Genomic DNA, 24,027 nt, shown 5'->3' with positions numbered 1-24,027 from the left:
AAAATAACACAATGGGTAAAAGAGGAGATCCAGCTCAAGAAATCAAGAGAATGCCTATGAATATAGGCATGTCTTCAAAAGCTGTGGAACATCAGTATAGAAGGGGTCTCGGGTATGTCAGCAAGGATGGAATTTCACAACACCAGAGCAACCAGCGACTGCATGCTGACTACATGGTATGGAGCTATTAACAGAAAGCAACATCCTACTGGACTTAGGTAACAAGCTGAGAGGCATTTATTTTGACCACACATTAAGTTATATCATATTCATTCAACCTCTCTGATCTCATAAATTAACCAAATGTCACCCTGAGCATATGAGTAATAGGGGGAAGGCCAAAGCTTGATGGTTGAAAATCTGCTTTGCATACAGAAGGTCCCAGGTTCATCCCCCAGTATCTCCATGTAAGGTTGGGAATATCTCCTTTCTTAGACATGGTAGAGTTGCCACTAGTCAGGGGAGGCAGTATTATGTTCCAGTGTCATATTCCATTGAATTGAATAGATATGAAAATTGCTCTTAATTGCCTTGCAACAATGTCAAGTTGCAGTATGGGTGGGAATAAATAAAGGAATTATCTTTGGGCTTCTGTGGTTCTTGTGCAAGATGAACATTTTGGAGTGGAGACACCCTAAACCATACGCTAATTCATTCCTCCCTTTGGTAGCTTACGTTCAAATACAATATTAAAAATATATATCAAATGTATTTGCTTGCCAGCACAAAAGCTTTAAATCAAAGAGAATGCAGTTCACATTGTAACATTTCCTCATCCATTATATACAGCAGATGGTCCTCAGAGGCTCAGGGGGGTTTGCATGCGTGCATGCGTTTTAAGATAAAGAGCCTGGCTACTTCCATATAATAACTTTCTTTAATGGCTTGTTTTCTCTAAAAAGCAAATATAACATTTGGATAATGAATGCTACAGATTCCAAACTCAGCAAAACTGGAACAAAATGAATACCACAGCATTCTCCTTTTTATTTAAAAAAAAGGTATTTTGAGAAATATTTTCTAACATAAAACTAATTGCAAATATGGCAAATCACATCAGTACTCAGTTTTAATAGTATGCACCCCAATCCAGCAGCTTCATTTCACACAAATAAGCTTTAGTCTTCCCCCTCTGCTGTACTACCTTTTCTGATATATTTGCACAATGCACTTCCCTCCCCACTGTTGAATAATAGGTGCAAGTAGAAAGATATAAAGCGTGTCTACCATGCAGCTTCAGTGTATATTATCTCAGCCAAACACAAGAAGGCCCCTGTTCCCTGATCTAGAGACATTTCATTTTGTGTTTGTACCTCATTTTTCCTCCAAGAAAGAGAGGGCGTCTAAAGGGACCAACAAGAATATACCAATGCAGTATCAAAAGCAACAAACCAAACAGGCCTGAAACTTACACTGAGTGTCCAGAGATGTGGGTGCGGGCTTTGGATCTGGCAGAATCAACACCTCTCCTGATTTACCCCGACACATTCCCAGAATGCCTCTGTTGGAGGTTTGAACCATCATCAGAATGCTGATGGCATTGGTATGATGGTGACAGAGCTTTCTGCCACCATGCTGAGGAGGCACTTGAAGGCAAACCTTCCTCTCTTCCTGCAGAACAGGAGGTTCCCTGTATCCTATGAGCCCAGGGAATATAAGATTCTAGCCTAATCCAAGTTTTATTATTCTTCTTTATTTAGGGGGGTATATATGTTGATGTGTTGGGTGTACATGCCACGGAAGCTCAGTCAAGCGGTTAAGTTCTCCACAGAAGGCAGTCATTTAACAGAATTATATTCACTAAGCTAACACCAACATATACCACTATACATACACTTCATTTTTAAAAGCTAACTGATGCAGAAATGCGGAGAATCGATGATGAGAGCAGAGAGACTGCAAGGAACCGAAAATGACAGATTTGCCCACTGCTAGTCCTAGCTCAGGGCTTGCACGTCTCTTCCCACCCAAGACTAGGAAACTGGGGCTAACTGGGGAACAATACAGCTCCCTCATGAAACATGTTGGGAGTAGAAGAGGAATGCACCAGAACAGCAAATGTTGAAGAGTCACTCTTATTATGGTTTCTTATATTATTGCTTTCATCGTCTCATTCACTAGTCCACAGAGCAAAGCATTTTGTTTATTTGTATGCAGTGTCTCAACACCCTCTCTTCCTCCTAAGAGACCTGCTGAACTACAAATTCTAATCGCACTGACTTATTTCTGTATCATCCTCTTCTATGACTCAGACTTCCCCTCCTGTCAGTCTGTCTGGCTCCTTTGCAAATGGGCTCCATGAGTGGCGGTTTCCCTGTCGAGTGCTCCTCGACTCCTGCATTTCAAATCTATAACAAGTCAAGGCTACAGAGTGACTGAATTAAACATGCTTTGTTTGGGAAGGGATAGTTTTGGGATTTTGTTCATCTCACGGCTGTAAAGAGGGACCAGAGAAGCTTTTTTAAAAAATGATTGCTTCATTGGTAAGCATTCTGATTCCTGCTTCTCTGACCTTTTTCTTTCCCAGCACTTAGTCTGAGATTCCAAAAGGACCATTGGCTTCTCAACAAAACTATGATTTTATTTGATTTTATTTGGCTAGATGCCTTAGAGCAGATTCAGAGCAGCATGAGAAATTTTGCACTCTGAATTTCTATCTTTTACCTTACATTGGGGATGGCATCAGGGCTCAGCATTGCTGGGTGCCTACCAATCTTCACTCATCAGGGGTCCAACACCAACTCCTGGAACCTTGTTTCTCTTGCTTCTCTTCCTTGCTACCATGGCCCTGTTGACTGGCCACTCTGAGCATGCAAGCAGTGAGAAGAGCAATGAGAAGTAGCTCAGTATTTACATTATCTGGTGGTGGCTCTCCAAAAATTACAGACAGGGTTCTCTCCGAGTCCTACATGGAGATGCTGAACTTGGGAAATTTCACAGATGATCTGCCACTGAGCTACAGCTTTTCTCCTCTCCCTTCCTTGTCTGGTTCCACTGGGAGATGATGATGCAAATAAGGCCCAGAGGCAGAGGGCAAGTGAATTACCAGGAGGTAGATAAATTTAGGGAAAGGTGCCCCCTCAAGGGACATCTTGCTCAAGCCCCCTCCTCAAAGCTGAAATCAGCACTGATTTGCTTAGAAGTACATATATGGGTAAAAGCTCCATAATATTGAGCTTCATCTCCCTAAGATATAGCTTCTGGCACTAATCCTGAGAAAAATATTTGCCCTGAAGTCCCAAAGTGACAAGTTAGTCATTACTAACTTACAATTTTAATGGGCCTCAAAGAGCTCTTGACCTTAGCAGAATTAAGGTATTGGTGTACAGAGTGGTATACAGTCATACCTCGGGTTAAATATGCTTCAGGTTGAACACTTTCAGGTTGCGCTCCGTGGTGACCTGGAAGTAACGGAACGCATTACTTCCGGGTTTCGCCACTCGTGCATGCGCAGACGGTAAAAATGATGTCACGCACATGCATGGAAGTGGCAAATCACAACGCTTCAGGATGCGAACGGGGATCCAGAATGGATCCCGTTCGTATCCAGAGGTACCACTGTACTTATAACAAAGCGTACATCAAAAACGCTTCTTCCTTTCCCCTATCCTGACTTCCAGCAGAAGGAAACTAAAATGTTATGTGTTTCTATTCATGGTGCAAAGGCATCAAGGCCAATTTCAAATGGCAGGATGTATTAATCAGTAGACGATTACAGACCAATATTACTGCCTTAGAATCCAAAATTCATAGACCCTTATCGGTGGGTATGGGTGGCATTCCCAGGAATGCTGTGAGTGTGTCTGTAGTTTCCCTGGTGGATTTGAATATTCTTGTTATGTGTTATTCCCCTCCCTTCCTGGGCTGAGCATACACCGGATTTGCTGGCACACAACCAGTAGATCTCCAGGCCCAGCAAACTGAAAATATAGGATTGCTTATCTAGATATATAAGCAAATGCCAAATGGAGTAACTGCATGGATTTTAACTGACTTAAATACAGAGACTTCCCATATTTTCTTCAAGTCCTTAACTCCCTGCAACCCCTGCTCAAATTATCAATGCCTTTTACTACCTCCAGTTGCTATTCAGAGTTAAGAATACTGAAAGATACTGCTAGGTGCTTATTCTTCTCAGGCTACATTGTGGAAAGTCTGATAAATATAAAATGAAGGCTTCTTCCCCACCCACATCCACCCTTCCCTGATGCCCACAGAGTTGCTCCTGAGCAAAAGACCTTAGCTCTGCTGCCACTCCAGTGTTACACAGCTTCCCTTTGGCTCTAAATGCCTGTTATGAGTGGGCAAGTATCCATTTTAGCAGCAGATCTTGGAGCACCATTATTCTCTTCCTGTCTGTCTCATTGATTTTAGTCAGACTGGCTGCACCATTATTGTTTGCTCACCTTGTACTATTATAAAATTGGGATCTTATCGCTTCCCTGCCCTTTTCAAATGCAGCCTTATTCCTTTCCCATAGGTGATAATGCGCTAAGAGCAGCAAATTGATCCAACTTGATAATGCATTGTCCCCCATGAATTTTTATAGCGAAGCAGGTTATAAAGGCTCGATGAGCCAGAGTTCAAACCTTTGCAAAGCTGGCTCGGGGAGTCAGAAGCAAAGACAACAGCTGGACCTCTAACAAATCTGCTAGGAACAAGCTATTGTTTAAAACAGTGACGTTTGTCAGAACTTTGATGAACTGAAGAACAATAAAAATCATTCCATCTGCCATCAGCAGCAGTCAGACCTATAATTTAGCTAGCTATGTTTTTTAAGGGTTTATTTTATCTGTGTTGTAATAATGATGCTTCTGCGTATAGCTGGAGTTTTTAACTGGTTTGTGGATTTTATCATTTTATTTGTATGCAGCTTGAAGAGTTCGTTGATCAAGCAGATTATGATCTTCTAAATAATGAAACAATTACAGGGGGAAAGCGCAATGTAAACTAGTATCTAGTTCCCCCATCCAGGTCTCAGTGGTACAAACCACATCCGTTAAAATACACCCAATAGATGGATGTGCAAGTTTAGTTTTATGGAATGTAAGAGAATTCAAGTAGTTTAACACTTGCAGAGCTCTCTGGCAGCCAAGTATCTATGTTTACAACAAGTTCCCTTTTACCATGCATGTTCATCAATATTAGATCAGCCCCATTACATTCAGTGGAACAACTTACAAGTACATTTGTTAGTCTTACAGGACTGGCAAGGAGAAAGGTATAATATAGGTATGTATTTATTTAGTAAGAAATGTGTTATATACCTCTGATGTTAAGTTTTTTTCCTGTTACATTCGAGGTTGAGGTGCCTAGCATGCTACAAATAATCCAACGATTTTATATAAAAATATTTGGGTATTTGTACGATACTCAGCAACTTGTCTGTTTTTCTGTTAGAGTATCAGTAGGTGGTAGCATATTGATGGTATAATGTCACTGTGAACAAACAGGGCTTCAAAAAGATATGCTGAATGTATTTCTCCTTAAGGGAAATGTAAGACAATCTTCCATTTCCACAACACTTTTCAGTAAGTACAGCTTCACTTTGGGGACATAGGCTTGATGATATCGAAGCATTCTACCCCATGCTGTTCACTGACAGGTATGTGTATGCTTATGAATTCATCTTAAATTCTGGCATTGTAAAACAGACAGCAAATGTTAGCATAGCAACATCCATCTAATGAAAACTTCCTTTACATGCTGTAGAACTGCAGATTTGGGGAGAGAGAGAGAGAGAGAGAGAGAGAGAGAGGAACATTTGGAACTAATGAACAAGCACAGCTGCTGGTTACATGGAAAAAGCTATTAGTCAAGTATCCATAATGTTTCCTTGCTAAAAGGATACATGAAATAAGAGTGCTGTAACTGAATGAACCTCTGCTCATCATACAGCTGTGGAGAGGGAAATAAGAGATGCAATGGTGATACACAGCTCTGCAAAGAAAAAACTTACTCCTTTGCTCCAAAATGCAGGTCAGCTGCTCTGAGTGGCACTGCTGCATGACTGTTCACTGACAGCAACTGCATAGCATGAGGAACAGTGCAAGGGATTTGGCAAACAAGGAGGTGGAAGAGAGAGGGGAAACAGGGAATTTTCTATCACATCTTGGCCATGGGAGGATTCAGCTAAGTTGTTGCATGCACAGAACGAGGTCTGCTTGCGCAACAGGATTTCCTTCTCTCCTCCCATGCACCCTAAATCTTCTCTGAAGGATTGGGGGAACCCCCATAACAGGTTTAGAGTGCGCACAGGGGGAGAGAGCCAAAAGTCTTGTTGCATGAGGAGACCTCATTCCATCCACTTAATGTTGAATTCCACCCCATGTATTTGGATTTGTATAATTTGTGTTATGAAGATATTAACACGAGTCTGCTGCAGAGAGATGTTGTAAAGATCACCGAGGTAATGTCCAAAATGTTTGGAGCACCCAAAATGTGTTTCATATAGAATTCCCACATTTGCTATTGTTTCTAAGATCTGTATTATTTTGCTTCAACTTTTCTGAGACCTGTTTGAACTGTTGATTATACAAATGGCAAAGCGTTTTTTAAAAAAATCTATAACTGAAGAAAAAATATTTGGCTGTGGATGGTATGATTAGATAGACAGGGCCAATCAACCTCACCATGCATTTTACATGCTCAACCCTGGATGAACATGTATGGTAATTTTTTTCCTGTTATGACCAAATATTCCTTTCTATCAAATGCATAAGTTGATATAAGACTACAGTAGGTGTTGGTGAGGCATAAGGTTACAGGAACTGTGAGCAACCAAACAAGCTGTGATCAGAGCTTATGATTATAAACCATGACAACAAACACAAAGACTTCCGGTCGGCGCCATCGGTTAATGGCGGATTTCCCTCCGAGCTCCGAAGGGGGTCTGCTTTACAAGTTCGGGTCCTGTCGCTACGGCGAAGCGGGGACCCTCAAAAATTACAGGCGCGGAAGCCTGTGAACAAGGAGGCTCGGTGGGCACCATCGCGCCCCCCCGAAATCGCAAGGGAGCCTTTTTAAAGGCTCCGGAACGGCAGCGGGGGGAGAAGCGGTGCTGAGAGCCGCTACCCAGCTTGTAAAGCGAAGCCGCATCGCCATAGCCGGAGAGCGCCGATTCCTTCCTGAAAATTGGACTACAAAGTAAAACCAGTGAGTAAGACTGACTTAATTGGGATTTACAATTATCTTCATGAAATTTGGCTGAAAACGGGATTGGTTAAAGTAAGGAAGTCAGCCCTTCCCGGACTGCATAAGGATAAAGCAAAGAAGGATTAAAAGCTGCAACCATTGAGAGATCGCAAAGAGTGAAGAGAACCAGACATAAACTGTGAATTTTCCCCCTTTTGGTAGGCAGGAGCAAAAGGGGGAGGAATTTGGAATTAGAACCTGCCAGAAAAAGATTTTAAAACTTTTTATCGCTGTGTCAAATACCCCTGAAACGGACTGCCGGGGCAAAGGAACCTGGAGAGAGAGAACTGTCAGTGAGCTGTCACTTAGATTATTACATTGTTTCAAACTACTCAGCTCAGGAGAGATATTAAATTACTGGTTTGTTGAACTCTGAAAATATAAGAACTGTTACAACTGACTATTGGGAAACCTCAGGGGAATTTTGGACTGTAAGACATTTTGTGTAGCTTTGGAAACTTTGTTCCCCTAGAGGACACTTTGATAACTGTTGCAAATTGGGCTGTAACTATTAAGGCAGTGGAAATTTCCCTTGAAAAACAACTAACAGCTGCGAGAGTGACCTTGGCTAGGCATGAGTGGTGCATCAGAAGAGACAACAACCAGGTCTGGGAGACAATACAAAACAAAATCTTCACAGCGAAGAATTTCAGTCCCAGGCATCCCAGTGGCACCAGCTGCAACTGGTCAGACAAGAACAACAATGTCATCAGATCCTGTAACACAAGCTTTGGTTAAAATAAATGAGTCTTTGGAATCTTTGACAAAGCAGGGGGCGGAAAATAGTAGAAAATTGACAGAACTCTCAATTAAACTTGATCAGAATACACAAAGTGTGAATGAATTAGGGAAAAGGGTGACATCTAATACAGAATCTATTAATAAAATATTAGAGGACTCTGCTAATATACGTAAAATCGCAGAAGAAGCCAAAGTCTCTGCTGATGAGGCTAAAGTCTCGGCGGATGCTACACAGGAAAAAATTGTACCAGTTTGCAAAAAGCTAGAAGATCATACATTGGCCCTGTCTATGCTTGAATTGGAGAGGAGAAGTAGAAACTTAAGACTACGAGCGGTGCCTGAAAGTGAAGGAGATAACTTGGCGAACTTCCTTTCTAAAGAATTTTCTGATTTTTGGCAACAGGAGTTAGAGAAGGAAGAAATTAAAATAGTCACTGCTTTTAGGCTGGGAAGAGCACAAGGCAGGAAGAAGCCAAGGGATTGCCTAATAACATTAAGATCAAGAGAGGAAAGAGAAAAAATATTGAGCCTGCATTTTCAAAGAACACTCGAGATTGAAAAGTCTTTTGTGGAGATTTTTAAAGATATCCCAAAGGAAATTCTAGACGCAAGAACATACTATAAAGAATTGGTCGGATTGCTGAAGAAGAACGAAGTACCTTTCAGGTGGGAATTCCCGCAAGGCCTATCTTTCAAATTCAAAGGTAGGAAAATAAGGATAAGATCAGTAGAAGATCGAGATCAATTTCTAAATCACTACAGGGAAGACCTTCTGAAAGGAACAGTCGGAGAGGAAATAACATCAGAAACGAAAGACGCAACAGACATTTTAAACCTGACGTTTGGACTGAAATCACCGACAGAAGAAGAACAACTACTCGGAGCGACAGGAGGTAAATAGCTTCAGGATGGCCCTGCAACTTCTAAGCTGGAATTGTAATGGACTCAATCTTCCGCGAAGGAGGAAAAATATATTCCATTTATTGAAAAAAGAGCAGTTGGACATAATTTGTTTACAGGAAACTCATATAACAAGATTGCATAGGAAATTACTCGTCAATAAGAGATTAGGCCAAGAATTTATTTCATCGGATAAAGTCAAGAAAAGAGGAGTGGTAATCTATGCAAAAGAAAAATTTTCCCCAAAGTTTATATTTAAAGATGAACAAGGAAGATATTTGGCAATTGAAGTGCAAATTCAAGGTGAAAAATTTTTGATACTAGGGATCTATGCACCTAATGAAGGGAAGTCAGAATTTTTTAAGAAGCTGCATGAGACATTGTTGGACTATTTGGATTACAAATTAATTATGATGGGAGATATGAACGGAGTGGTATCCACAAATATGGATAAAGCACAAAGACAGGTAATTACCAGAGATGGGAGACTACCAAAGACTTTCTTTGAAATGACTGAAAATATGGACTTGATTGATATATGGAGAACAAGGAACCCTCTCGAGAGAGAGGGAACCTTCTTCTCTGAAGCAATGATGACCTGGACCAGAATCGATCAAATTTGGATTACTAGTGGGTTGGCTCCAAAGATTAAGAAAGTGGAAATCTGTCCAAAGACTTGCTCCGACCATAACGCCGTGAAGATGGAGATGAAATTTACAGTAACTGGTCAATTCAGATGGAGGATGAATGACAATCTATTTCGAGACGAGGAGATCCATAGAAAGGCCCAAAAAACTTTAAAGGACTATTTTGAAATAAATCTAAAAACTGATGTAGAAAAAAGAGTGATATGGGACGCAAGCAAAGCAGTGATGCGAGGATTTTTAATTCAACAAAATTCAGTAAAAAAGAGAAAGCAAAATGAGAAGAAGGATAAGATTTTGGAAAAGATAAAAGAAGGAGAGAAGAAATTGAGATCAAAACCAAAGTCCCAGGAGATTCTGAGAGAGATTAAGTTATACCAGACACAATATATGGAATTGATGAATCAAGAGATTGAATGGAAGATAAAACAAATGAGACAAAAGACTTTTGAATCAGCAGATAAATGTGGTAAGCTTCTGGCTTGGCAACTGAAGAAAAGACAGAAACTAAATACAGTTACAAGTCTAGAAGTGGATGGAAAGAATATTTCTAAACCTAACGAGATAAGAAACTGTTTTTTGAGTTATTTTAAAAAGCTATATTCACAAGGACCGCAGAAGGAAGAAGATATAGACGAATTCCTTAAAAAGTATGGACTACAAAAAATCTCCTACCAAAGTAAGGTGGATCTAAACCAGAGAATAACAGATCAAGAGATAGAGAGTGCCATTCAAAATATGCAACTGGGCAAATCTCCAGGACCAGATGGACTGACTTCCAGATACTATAAAGCTTTGAAGGAGTGGTTGGTACAACCATTAAAGGAAGTCTGTAATGAGATCTTGGAGGGGAAAAGGGCACCAGAATCGTGGAAAGAAGCGTATATTACACTCATACCAAAGACAGAGACTGAAAAGACTCAACTTAAGAACTACCGCCCAATATCATTACTTAATGTGGATTATAAAATTTTTGCAGACATTCTGGCAAAAAGATTGAAAAGAGTGTTGATGGAGAAGATTCATAAGGACCAAGCAGGCTTTCTCCCAAAAAGGCATTTATCAGATAATGTGAGGAACATAATAGACATTCTGGAATTATTAGAGGTGAATATAAACACTAAAGCAGTTCTGATCTTTGTGGACGCGGAGAAAGCCTTTGACAATATTTCTTGGAGTTTTATGAAAAAGAATCTTCATGGGATGGGGGTAGGCCAAGGATTTGAGAATGGTATGGGTGCCATATACGCTGAACAAAAGGCTAAGTTGATTGTAAATAATGTGATAACTGAAGAATTTAAAATAGAAAAAGGGACACGACAGGGGTGCCCAATTTCCCCTTTACTTTTTATTTCTGTTCTGGAGGTGTTGCTTAATATGATTAGAGATGACCAGCAGGTTAAAGGTGTACAGGTCGGAGCCAAACATTACAAGTTAAGGGCCTTTGCAGATGATTTAGTACTTACTTTACAAGAGCCAGACACTAGTACAAAAAGGGTGTTGGAGCTAATTCAAGAATTTGGTCAGGTGGCCGGATTTAAATTGAATAAACAAAAGACTAAAGTTTTGGAAAAAAATTTGACAGTCATGGAAAGGGAGAAGTTCCAGAATGAAACAGGTTTGACAGTGGTAAAGAAGGTGAAATACCTAGGGGTCTATTTGACATCTAAGAATTCGAACTTGTATAAAGACAATTATGAAAAATGTTGGTCGGAAATTAAAAAAGATCTAGAAATATGGTCAAATTTGAGATTGTCAATGTTAGGCCGAATTGCAGCTATTAAGATGAATGTATTGCCTAGAATGTTATTTTTGTTCCAAACATTACAAATTCTGGACAAGATAGATTGTTTCAAGAGGTGGCAGAAGGATATCTCGAAATTTGTCTGGCAGGGCAAAAAGCCCAGAATAAAATTTAAAATACTGACGGATGCAAAAGAAAGAGGGGGGTTTGCCCTGCCGGACTTAAAACTGTATTATGAAGCAGCAGCATTTTGCTGGCTGAAAGAATGGATGCTCCTCGAGAATACAGATATCTTGGACTTAGAAGGTTTTAATAATACATTTGGTTGGCATGCATATCTATGGTATGATAAAATTAAGGTGCATAGGGCCTTTAAAAACCATATTGTCAGGAAAGCATTATATAACGTTTGGATAAGATATAAAGATTTGTTGGAAAGTAAAACCCCTAGATGGTTGTCACCTTTAGAGGCTACAGCGCTGAAAAAGCTTAATATGGAAGCTAAATGGCTAAAGTATTGGGAAATTTTGGAACAAGATGGAGATAAATTGAAGTTACAGAGCTATGAGAAATTGAAACCCAAGGTTCGAGATTGGCTCCATTATTATCAAATAATGGAGGTACATAAACAAGACAGGAAAATTGGATTCCAGGTGGAGAAATCAAAATTAGAAATTGAACTGTTAGAATCCAATACTAAGAATTTGTCAAAAATGTATAATCTGCTGCTGAAATGGAATACACAAGATGAAATAGTTAAATCAGCTATGATTAAGTGGGCACAGGACATTGGTCATAACATTATGTTTGCTGACTGGGAATGGTTGTGGAACACTGGTATAAAATTTACGGCATGTAATGCCTTAAAGGAAAATATTATGAAAATGATCTATAGGTGGTACATGACCCCAGTCAAGCTAGCAAAAATTTATCATTTGCCTGATAATAAGTGTTGGAAGTGTAAAGAAACGGAAGGTACTTTTTATCATCTTTGGTGGACGTGCCCGAAGATTAAGGCTTTCTGGGAAATGATATATAATGAAATGAAAAAGGTACTTAAATGTACTTTTCCTAAGAAACCAGAGGCCTTTCTCTTGGGCATTGTCGGCCAATTGGTGTCAAAGAAAGATAGAAATTTCTTTATGTATGCTACGACAGCAGCAAGAATACTCATCGCAAAGTATTGGAAGACAGAAGAATTACCCACCTTGGAAGAGTGGCAGATGAAGGTAATAGACTATATGACACTGGCTGAGATGACTGGCAGAATCCGTGAGCAGGGGAAAGAGACGGCGGAAGAAGATTGGAAGAAATTTAAAATTTACCTTAAGAACTATTATAAAATTGAGGAATGTTAAAATGTCGAGGTTTGGAGAAAGAAAAGGAGATTACAGTGACATAAGATTAAGTTGAAGAAAAGAATAAGAAAAAATATATTTGATAAAATTAATTAGAATTTGCTGAAATAAATTTTGGAAATTGGGATGTAGGAAGGGGAGGTTTGGGGGAGTCCGAGAAGAGAAGGACATGAAAAAAAGGTTATGAAATTTTACATGTTTGTATGTCTTTTTTTATTTGTTTGTATTGTTTAAAATTATTCTGTAAAACCAATAAAAATTCTTACAAAAAAAAACAACAAAGATGCTCATCGCTCCGTAATTACCTATTGTCTGAAGAAATTCTGTCCTTATGGAAGTCTAAGGAAACCAGGCACATTAATCAAAGTATTTCTTTTAATATAAGTGATTTTCTTATTCATTCCCAAAATTTAATAAATAAAATACCTATTTATTTATTTATCCTACTGTGCTCTGAAGTCCAGTCAGATAAGAAGCCATTGCACTAGTCATCCTGCTTGGAAAGAGAAGCAAGGGGAAGAATCCAAGCCTGGTGCACACATCTCTCTCAAAACAACACATCAGCAGTGTCACTGGTTGCCAGGTGGAGCTGTATTGGAACTGTATTCTTCAGCTGAACAAGGCTGAAGAAACATACCGGCAGTATCCAAGCCCATATGAAAATCCCCATTCAAATCCAGATACACCGATTTCTACATGCTTACCCTCCCTGACTAGAGTCACATTCACACCACACATTTAAAGGACTATTATGCTGCTCTGAACAGGCATGGGAGCTTTAGCTTGTTAAAGATGCTGAGAGTCGTTAGAGGAGTCTCCTATTTCCCTCACAGAGCTACAATTTCCAGAGTAGTTTAATGAACAAGCCCTCATCACAGGGAACTCTGGGAAATGGTTTTTAAATAAACATTGCAATTAATAAGTGACACTATTCCTAGAAGATCTATCTTACAGCCAGAACAAACGATATTACTGTCATAATGTAGTTAACAGCAATGTTTTTTTAAATCCCACTACAAAATCACTGCGATTTTCTGGGAAGTCTACCATGATGAACTCAACTCAGCAAACTACATCGCCTTTGTTCTGTAGTCTCTTATCCATACACCTCTGTCTACTTAGTCCCCACAGAATCAGCAGTTGTTATAATCTAATCCCCTGACTCAAGTATCTTTACATACACTGTGGGCAAGATGCTAAAATAAATGAATGCCCAAATTAGCACACTGGCTTATAAATGGACTACTCTCCACCTGTTAATGATTTTAACTGCCAAGACTCACTTGAAGTCAGAAATTGATATATTTTCAGTTCAGGAAATATCTGAACGCTGTGCCAACTATAATTAAGATCTTTGTTAACTGTACACTCTTAGCTTCTTCTTTTAAAAAAAATTAATCATATTAATTGAGTTTTCAAATGCAAAGTAAACATACCATCAAATGCACAGAAAGCAATATTGACATGAAATACTTTAGCATACTTTCCTCTCTCTCTCTCTCTTTTTTTTTTTGCTCCAACAGATGAAAATTGTTCCTTCCCTCCTGCATATACACTTTGTTGCATGACCTGCCTACAGTCTCAAAATGCGTCCTGCCACAACAATCCATAGGTCTCTGGAGGATTCCAACTGCTCTGTTCTCTGTTACAAACATAATAAAGTTATACCAAGTCTCTTCAAATTCTTCAGTGTTTGCTTATCCTTTAGGCCTTTTCTACTTCCACTGACAGCTTCTCCAAAAGTGTTATGTTCCAGACTTCCTGTCTCCATAACTCTAATGAAAGAATGAAAGATTTCCTCACCTTCACTGCTACCATAAAAAACACATTTGATCCTGTGCTATACTCTCCCCTTATATAAATGCCTTAATTTTAAAATATACATTAGATATTGAAAACCGAAAGGATCCCAGCCACCTCACCTCCCATCAGTATGTGCTTATTCGGATTTCAAAATGCTTTGTGGTTCCATAAGCAAGATTCCTCTTCAACAGAAGCAGTAAACTCTGTGAGAGGTATATATTCAATTAACAATCAACTTCTTAGGTTAACATGTTGCTTCAAGGGCTTTCTATGTTCATTAAAGCTCCAAAATGCTGGAAAATTGCAGCTTTTAATGACCATGTGCATAACAGATGCATTATTTGGAAATAGGGATATGGTATGATATTTTAACACTGAGTTTGGGCTTGTTTTGTAATCCTGAAGAAAATCCTGTACTATAGGTTAATATTACCCTACAGTAAAGAATGAGTAAAAGAGCTGAGAGAGAGAGAGAGAGAGAGAGAGAGAGAGAGAGAGAATATCTCACTTTTAAGTACCTTTTGAGTATTATTAGAGTTTGAGAAGGGAGTGGTAGTTTCACATCTGGAGAGCCACGGATTCCAAATCCCAGTGATAAACCATACTTTTTTGTTATGTGCAAACCATTCCACTAAATCACAAGCAATAAGCTTCCCATGTGCAGGAAGAGAAGTCATGTTTTAATTCAAACTGTATTATAGAAATTCTAAGTTGGCTCTCACCTAGAGACATCCTGAGGTATAATTAGAGGGTGTGATATTCTACATTATTTCCAAAAAGATGAAACATAAATTATATGTGTGTTTCATAAATCCTAGGCTAAGAGGACTATTAGACTCAAATCCCTAAGCAGCAATAGTTAATTGAATAGGCACCATAGGCTTATGACTAATTAAGCTGAAACTTTCCAGTTCACCATTCACATGACACATTTTGCTTGAAAACACAGTTTCTCAGATAACTTTTGGTTCTTAATGAAGGTAAAGTAGTCAGTAAGGGAATACCTTTCAACTGATTTTTGTATGTTAATTTTCTCAGAAGTACCTTGTTTAAATGATCTGTTCTTGCAAGATGATGGGATGATTTTGAAGGATACTTGTCTGTGCTGCTATGCAGGTCTACTGCAGAAATCTCTGTGTGTGTGTTGTATCTTGGACAATAACAAATTGGAAGCTAGTTTAATTATATAATGTCCTGCTTTATCTTGTGGGTTCAGAGCAGTTTACAGCAGTTTTTCAAATCTGTCTCCAAGAGGCTCATGATTTAAAGAAATAAGGATTGTGCTAGAGGGGGGCAAAGATTAATTTTTTTAGTTAGGCACTTAACACTTGGTGGTGTTTTTTCCCCAGTACATCTCTCTAAATACCTGTTACTGTGGAACATGGAGGGGCAAGGCTGTCAATGGCTTCTAGTCATGCTGGCTATATTCTGCCTCCACTGTTGGAGGCAGTTAACCTCTGAACACCAGCTGCTAGGAATCAAGTGGGAAGAGGGCTGTTGTGATCAGACCCTGCTTGCTGGCTTCCCATAGGCATCTGCTTGGCCACTTTGAAAACAGGATGGTAAACTAGATAGGCCCTTGGGCTGATGCAGCAGGATTCTGCTCAGGTTATTCATCATGTGATCTGAAGTAGTTCAGAAGGCTTCTAAGAAAGCCTGCATGGAGGATCTGGGGGCATGGCTTTCAGTAATATTTTTTCCCTAGCAGAAATTCCTGCTTTTTTTTTTCCATTCTCCAAGAACGATGCATACATTTGTGCTACCTAGATCATCCCTTATGTGATCTAGCCAAACAGGAAATGAAAACAGTATTCACATTCAATATGAAAGAGAGATGATAGGAGAGAATCTTCAGCAATACAAATGAAAGAGCAGAAGTCCCTTCCCGTAATCTGACAGGTGTTAAGTTTGAGCTGCTTTTCAATGGGCAGCCAGTGGTTCAAAAGCCTGTCAGATTACTGCAAATCCCTTTCCAGACATACCATATAAGGTGATTAAAAGACGTTGGAAAAGACCTGAACATTATATCACACTTTTATAATCCTGTGGCTTTACAATGTGGCCCAAAATTCAAAATTCTGTCCAATGTTCCCACATTATGCTGCTCCTGTGTGTGTTCAGCAGTTTTGTATGCATGCTGATTTGTACAGCTCAACTAATGTGTAAACAGACTGGACACTTATTGAAAGTTATATGTGAATAACTGTGCAAGTGTACAGCTCCATTATTTATGTACAGTACAGAGATTACACACTCATTGAATGTAACATGCAAGGCACCCCTATTTATTTCAGTGCTCAAGTATGCTTATGTCTGTGTTGAATGGCAGTGCTGTTGCTCATGAGGTTAAATTGGTGTGAGTGTATCTACAGTAAACAGCCAAAAATATAAACTAATAGTGCCAATCCAATGTATGTCTGCTCCGAAGTAAATTCTATTGAATTTGATGAGATTTATTTTCAAGTAAGTGTAGCTAGGGTTGCTGCTTAAATCCAACATCTGAAATATATGTAAATCAATGGCTTTTTCGCTATGCTGCAGATCAGGGTTTATAGCCAACCATTTGGGAATGTACACTTGTACACCTGTAGACATTGCCTTCCCTTCCAATAGTAGATGTAGAAAATAGTTTCCTTTGTAATTTGCACTTCTTGTATTTTAATCAAACTAGTGAAAGAGCTTCACCTTTATTTTGCTTTCATTGAAGCACTATTTAAAATTAAAAACAAAAAGTTAATGACAATTGAAGAAGGCTGGGATCCACAAAGCTGAGTGGCTGCACAGGGACAAAAATACTCCCATTTAAGCAAATAGGTTGAGGCTGCAATTCTGTGCATACACACTGAGACGTAATTTCCCATTTATCTAGTAGAATTTACTTCCAAGTAACTGTGTACGTACAGGTTTATAGGTCAGAATGCCTTAAAATTAATTGAATGTTTTGTGCACTTTCCCCTAAACCTCATAAAAATTGCCAAAAAAACACCCTTAATTATCAATAGTCAGTATTTGATTTTGATTTGCTATCACTATTTTTCTTGATAACTTCAATCCTGAGAATGATAGCCATGTTGTCACCATTGGAGGTCACAATAATCTTTCATTCCTTGTGATACAGAAAATGTAACAAAAGCTATTTTGTGCGTGTATGTGTTTTCACTTTCAGAATGGTTGCTTTTTTGTCTAGAAACTGTGCTTGCCAGGAGATTTGGAAGGTCACGGGAGGGATAACAGGTAAGCGGGGGAAATCTAGTTTGCTATGGGGAAAAGAACTTAATAGAACAAAACTATACTCCACTTTCCATCCATCCATCCAGCAGAAAGGCCCTCCTCATCTTCTGTGCAATCAAGCACTGCAGTTGTTTATAGGGACGAATGGGACTCTGGTGTTATAAGGATGTTTCTTGATTTTAGTTGCTTGGTGTTAGAAATTTAATTCTATGTCATTGGTTTTATTTATATTATGGTGATGATTTAATTATAGTCTATACTGCTCTAAGCTTCCAAAGGGTGGAATAGCCTTTCTGATTGAAATCAATGTTACTTCTGAGTACACATGATAGATTTTCACTGTGGGAGCCCAGATTTATTACCTGAGGTAAATGTGCAGCTGGAAATCAAGGGGGTACAGCTACTGGGGGGTTAGAACAGAAAAATATCTCATTGGGAAAAACTTACATGTCCTCTCTTCCAATGCCATGGATCTATCTGCTCAAGATGTCTCTGATGAAGGTGAAGAAACTGGCAAAACAATAACAGGCTTTATTTATAGAATGTTTTACCCAGGGAAGTACACCTGGCACCATCAGTTTTTGCTTTTTAGTATCAAGCTAAAACATTTCTGTTACCCAGGACTTTTATTGGGAGGGTAGTGACTTACATTTTCTGGCCTTTTAGTTCTCATCTTTGGGGGGGGGGGGGGTTATAAACATTCCTTGGTGAGCATGTTTAAGTATTGTGTTTTATGGTTGTTTTATAAAGAGTCTTTATGTCTTATGCCATAAATCACTTTGGTGCACTCTTGTGTGTATCACAAGCAACAAATAAATATAATAAATTTAAATATAACTTCTGCTGTTAACCACTAGAGAATGGTGTTCCTTCAGTATGCCTTAGGGAACAAAGAAACTTGTGTCCTTTCCATAGTTGCCATACCTCATTAAACAATCAACAGAGGTGACAGGGCTGTTGGGATTTTGCACAGCTGTTCTTAAACATAGAATGAGTGGATTAGATTAGATTAGATTAGATTAGATTAGATTAGCTAAATTCTGTTTGTGTTGATGTATAGATATTAAATACTTTTTCACTATCCTACCTGCATTCCCATAGTAGTGTTGCAAGGGCATTTGATAGGGTTGAGTGGCTACAGAGTTTATGATCAGAATAATCTGTCAATTCACAAAAGAGAATGCATTCATTATCAAGGTTAATTGGGTTCCTAATTGCTACCAGTTCAGACATCTGTGATCTGTTAATTGTTTTTTTCTTTTCTTTTCTTTTTTTAGAAGACACTAAACAGAAGTTTAGTGTCTTCTAAAAACACTAAAAACAGGGACGCGGGTGGCGCTGTGGGTAAAACCTCAGCGCCTAGGACTTGCTGATCGTCAGGTCGGTGGTTCGAATCCCCGCGGCGGGGTGCGCTCCCGTTGCTCGGTCCCAGCGTCTGCCAACCTAGCAGTTCGAAAGCACCTCCCGGGTGCAAGTAGATAAATAGGGACTGCTTACTAGCGGGAAGGTAAACGGCATTTCCGTGTGCTGCACTGGCTCGCCAGATGCAGCTTGTCACGCTGGCCACATGACCCGGAAGTGTCTTCAGACAGCGCTGGCCCCCGGCCTCTTAAGCGAGATGGGCGCGCAACCCCAGAGTCGGACACGACTGGCCCGTACGGGCAGGGGTACCTTTACTTTACCTAAACAGAAGTATCCTGAAAGACTGGGCATAAGGTACTAGGTGGGCAGGAAGGAGCGTGTCCCTAGCTTGAATTAAAGAAAGCAGGGAGTAAAATTTTCACTGAACGAAAGCTGTTTGTTTTGCAGTGATCACAGTGATTATATATATAATATCACTATCTACCTCACCGTAATGTGAGCTTTCCATATAAATTTGACCTGAGAGCTGAAATGAAAGCCCTGTTGAGATGCTCTTGGGAAACAATGCATTAATTTCAGTGTACAACTATACTGATAGCAATGCTTGACTCACTCTTATAGTTGTTATATTTTAATGCAAAATGAGGAAGGGAGGAGGTAGTAAAATCCCCACAGGACAGATCTGGGCTGCAGTTCTATACATACTTATCTGGACGTAAGACCCAGGCATGCATAAGATTGTGCTGTTTCTCTGATACACTATACATTTTCAGTCCAAACCTGTGCAGAATTAAGTGCACCTAAACCCATTGCTCTCATGAATTTAAGTGAGCCTGACCGTGTACCCTGTTGCATTAGGTGACATCCAGTGTTAGTCACACTCAGAGTAGAGGGTCTGTACTGAGTATTACTTAGTTGGATAACACCCATTATACTTATCAGGAGCATATGATTGCCTGAAACGCCTTGTAGAGTTGATAACAAGCCCATGTTTGCCTTCGCATAATGTGCAAAATGGCCTAACATCTTAAATGTGGGATTTATTTAAGGCAAAGGTAAAGAAATGATACAGAATTTGCACCACCAGTATGGTATTGCAAACAACATATTTGTAGGAGACAAAAATAAATGTTGGAGCTATTACAAGGCCTAATAATGTCATCTGCAACCTCCAGAATTAATTCACCAGCACATCTTCCAAGGTGATACAGGACTTAATCTTCCAACAGTGTCATTCTGCATTCTACATAGGATAAACATGCTCACCTCTACACCAAAGAATGTTTTCAGAAATGGCATACATATATATATATACACACACACACACACACACACACACACACACATGTGTGTGTATATATATATATATATATATATATATATATACACACACACACACACACACACACACACACACACCCAGTGGGGGAATATTTCAGCCTCTGAGGACACTCTGTAATTTACCTTAAGGTGGCCATGCTGGAACAAAGGCATTTCAAAGCAACTCTGCAATTATAAACTGCTCTGCAATTATAAACTGCTGGTGTCCAATGAACTAAGACAGTGTCTTGACTGCTTTTATCAGCAATTGTTAATCAGGCAAATATCCCTGTCACTGTAATTTTTGCATTTCATTTCTCTCTGACCTCATTGTTTACAAACTCCCCACCCCAAATGATGTGCATTGGTGATACAGGATAATCATTCATGAAGTAGATGGTAGTTCACAAATGCTTTTACCACAATAATTGTGTTAGTCTTTCAGGTGCCACAAAATTCTTTGTCGTTTCCACTGCAACAAACTAACAGGTCTGTCTTTCTGAGAATAATAGAATTAATTATTTTCTGCATCACACTGCCAAGTATGTGAATCCCCACAAAGAAAAGTTACTAAATATGGAAGTGCACTCTAAGTAGAATGTTCAGTCTTTATTTTGTTAATGAGGAATGAATTTTGGCCTTAATCTGTTTTTCCAGAGTATCACAGACTAATTTGATGAGATTTCTGTACATGTAGTGCAAACTGAAATTAAAGCCTGTGCATGCTTACTCAGAAACAAGTTCTTGAGTTCAGTGGGGATTACTCCCAGGTTAATGTGCATAAGATTGCAAGTTCATTTATGCTAGTTTTAGACATGATTAGCAATAGCTAGCCGACATAAAAGAATTATGTGCTAATTCGGAATAATTAAACTCTTTTAAAAGTCATATTAACATTTTGTCAGGGAACTGCCATCAGAGCTAGAGGCGGAGGGAAGGCTCCAGAGGGATGGCGGAGAGGGTCCCAGTAGGGAGAGAGGCAGCCCGTCCACGGGGGAAGGAAATCAGCGTAACACCAGTAGAGAAGGGGGGCAGATGGGGGAAGCGGAGAGGGGGCTCCAAGACTCCTCTCCGGAGACCAGCGGAGAGAGTACGGGTACTCCGCTGCCCACACCCTCCCTGCGCAGAAGACTTCCGCGCAGGGAGAGTAGGAGGAGACTTGGTGTCAAAGAACTTTTGTGCTGGAAGAAGTTCAAGAAACGCCCACTGACGGATTCTGCCAGTGACTGAGACAGTCACGATGCTGGAGGCTGTTCAGTCAGAAAGGGTTAAACCAGGTAACCTCGCCAGCAGTGGCGGCAACTTACACACGAGCAACCCCTAAATCCATTACACATTTATACTGTGTGCAGTCCACTCATGGACAGCACAGAAAGCAAGAATGTCAATAAAAGTTTTCAAAAATTTAGTATAACCTAATAAGTTAAACGTTGGTATCATGTTAAAAGATTGCACTTAGTGACAGAGGGAAATTTCAGAACCATTTAATAAAACGATTTTCAATGTTGGCTTATATAAATGGAATTCATAAATCTATTTTGGAAGAAAAACTGACTGGGGGAAAAACACTTCAACAACTGTTGCTTTTAGTGGTACTTAAATAAATCTACTATATATTTTGAAAAGTGGCTTGTTTGTCTGTTTGTTCTCTATACGCTTGGACGCCTCCTGAGATATCATTGAGATATCATCAAATTTGGCATGGGGGTTTCAGAAGTGGGAATGGGGACCTATGTCAATGTTTGGGTGCCAGGCACCATTTTGAATCAAGGAGACAGACAGAAAAATCAGTCCAACCAAGATTATGTACCTAAATTATGTACCTGGGTTATTGAATACCAGCTTTATTGTGATATTTTTAAAAAAGTCCCGAAGATGCACTCACTCCCTATATAGGAGACACATTTCAGCACAACTGTCAATGAGGACACTACTTCCATTTTAGGGTAGGCATTGAAATATGGGACACATATGGGTACACAATGCTGAAATGTAATTTCAAAGTCTCAATTATGGAAGACAGCTGCTGGATAGATACTAATGTCATAAAGAACAGATTTATCATTTTATAAATGTCTGCTTCACTGTGTCCATTGCCAAGTCTCACAATACTATCTGAAAGCCTCAAATCAAATTGCTTGGACATCCTATGGAAGCATCTCTTTTAAAGGTGCTGATTTTACTTCTCTGAAGTGGCTTTTTACTCTGGCTCTGTCTTGCATACAAAAAATTCCAGGATAGGCTAAGGGAGCTAAATCTGAGTGTAGAACAACTTCCTTCTGCTTATATTCTTATACAGGGTGAGTCTTTTAAAAGAGGAACATGTGTACTCTGTATCCACGGGGCCTCTTTTAAAGGACTCACCCTGTAGTTATGGCTCTCAATGAGAGGTGGGGAATCTTTTTCTGTCCAAGAGCCACATTCTAAGCTCCAGTGATGGATGTGGCCAGAGGCAAAATGGCAGGGTGGGTGTGTGTCAAGCCTTTGTACGTTCAAGTTCCACTAGAGTCAAAAGATTCTACACACACACATACATACACATGCAGCTCTCCATCCAGGCAAGAAGGAAGCATTATCTCAACTCAGGGACAAATTCTGACCAGACAAAAAACACTCAAGAAGAATGTGGCCTGAAGTTAGCCTGGGAAGAGTCGGGGATGGGGCACAGAGAGCTATGTTTACCTGCCAGACCTAAAATTCCCTGCTCCTGCTCTAGTTCTGTATATTTAGGAATTCACATTCCATTTCTGCAAGTTGGGAAATTCCACAGACCTCCCACATCTGCAAATGTTAGCTTCAGTAAGTCATGTCTGGTTCAACATATATGGCATATAAATAAGAAAGCCTAGGAACCCCTAGCAATGTCCAGAAAACTTCTACAGGATTTTGGATGGTAGTGTGATGCCTGTCTTTCCCTTTTTCTTTTGCTAGGATGGAAGTAAAACACCCTACTATGAAAGTGAACGTGCGGATATCATTAGGTGTATAAGTCTATAATTTAAAATGGCAAACGTTGCAAATTAACTGAGATATCTAGGACCCTTTGACTTAATTACTAACATATGAGTTTAATCGAATTGGGTGCCTAAAACATTCTGAGTATCTAACTTTCTTTGGCACTTTCGAGAACCCAAAGGCTAATGAAACCCACATTCTGGCTGTTAGTATTTTAGTCATCATGAATAAAAGTGAGGCCAATAGGGTTAATTTAAATCTAGCTACATGGTAGGATGCTGATAAAGCAAGCCTTTTATTTGAGACCTATAAGCTGCCAAACTATTTACCTACCCAAAGCCTGGGGGAAAATACTGTACATGGCGCCCAAGGATGGAAGAAGAACACAAGAGGATTCGGCAACAAAGATTTATTTCATGTAAAATGTAAGAGGATATAATGGAAGTTTCACAATGCCCCTACATAGCATCCTAGTACACATTAGCTAGACTTTCTCTGCTTCAAGTTTCCTTTGACTATTGGTTATAACCTGTGAAATGTGGCTTTTTTATGATTAGAGCACTGTCATTTATAGGCCCAACTAAGGCCATTCATTTGGCCAAAAAAAAAAAAAAAAAAAAGAATCATTTGTCAGGCAGAAGAGAATAATTTAGTTTCAGGAACAGTTCAGTCTTGTACATTTATGGAATTTATAAATTACTCCTGTGCAGTCAGCCAATCCAAATGTAGAATTATGTAGCCCTGATCTCTTACTTTCATCGTATGCCTTACATCC

The sequence above is a fragment of the Podarcis pityusensis genome, assembly GCF_964106645.2.
Source record: "Podarcis pityusensis genome assembly, chromosome: 2".
In the NCBI taxonomy this organism is placed as follows: domain Eukaryota; kingdom Metazoa; phylum Chordata; class Lepidosauria; order Squamata; family Lacertidae; genus Podarcis; species Podarcis pityusensis.
Note: the sequence above shows the minus strand (reverse complement) of the source record.